The 1,000-nt window shown below is 42.9% G+C and overlaps 1 protein-coding gene and 1 pseudogene across 1 annotated transcript in view; both read right to left on the bottom strand.

Annotated features, from left to right (window-relative positions):
- The window catches only part of LOC145485768 (uncharacterized), a 12,864-nt pseudogene that overhangs the window by 5,183 nt on the left and 6,681 nt on the right, over positions 1-1,000 (bottom strand).
- The window catches only part of LOC145485765 (uncharacterized), a 2,411-nt gene continuing 2,137 nt past the window's right edge, over positions 727-1,000 (bottom strand). The window contains exon 1 of the mRNA XM_081464389.1: positions 727-1,000. This exon is cut by the window's right edge and continues 2,137 nt beyond it. The gene's annotated coding sequence lies outside the window, so the exon portion shown is untranslated.

The raw sequence follows: 1,000 nt of genomic DNA, 5'->3' as shown, positions 1-1,000 counted from the left end.
ACATGCATGGTGAACGGGCAGTCCCTCATAAAACATGGCCAAGTGGCCGCGCGACATGACGTCTCATAAACAGATTCTACTGGACACTGTACTGTACGGTTCCGTCAAACAGCAGAAAAAACACTGGGGTACTAAAATTCTCTGAGCCAAAAAGGGAACTATTATTTGCCGCATGGAGATAAACATCTTTGCCGTTCTCAACAAAAAGAAAATCAATGACAAATGATCGGAAAACCCCCCTGCGTTCTACCAAAAAGAGCCAAGAGGGAGCTGAAGGCCAATAAGGAATAACCAGAATTCCTCTGCCTTGACAAAAACATACATGGCGGATGACATTTTTAACTAATGAAACAGGTGGCACCAGCCAACAGGTTTCTCCTACCCAACTAAACGCTAGGGAATCCACGCCCAAAGAATCGGGATTAAAGAACTTCGAATAGAATCGGGGAACCTTGTGGTTTTTGTAACTAGCAAAACAATCTACTGAACAGGGACTCCAATAAGAGTTGACTGCATGAAAATAACAATCTTTAACTGTCCAGTCATCACAGTCGACAATCTTGCTCAAGTAATCAGCTTTCTCGTTTAATGAACGAGGCACCCACTCAGCCTCAATTTCGATATTGTTTTCTCTGGCGGTATGAAATATATCAACCACGAGTTGATGCAAATGCTGTTTCATACTACCAAAATCGACGATCGAAGGAACAGCTTGGTTATCAGTAAACCACTTAACAGAGCATCCTGAAAGACGATGTGCGAAACTCTTTAATGAAAAACTAACACAGTGGAGTTCTCTCCACGTGGAACTCTGTTTCATCTGCAAAGAATCCCAGTTTTTGTGCGAAACAGGCTTGTCGTCAATGGCAATAAAAGCAGCACATCCAACAGCGCTAGCATCTGAATAAACAATACGAGATGGTCTCCGAACAGCGTCTGCAAAACACCTGGAATTGAGATGAGAAACATTATTCTTCCAGAACTCTAACTCCTTGCGAGC

This window comes from Orbicella franksi, chromosome 4 (genome assembly GCF_964199315.1).
Source record: "Orbicella franksi chromosome 4, jaOrbFran1.1, whole genome shotgun sequence".
NCBI classification, from domain to species: Eukaryota; Metazoa; Cnidaria; class Anthozoa; order Scleractinia; family Merulinidae; genus Orbicella; species Orbicella franksi.
This window is presented reverse-complemented; position numbering and strand designations above follow the sequence as displayed.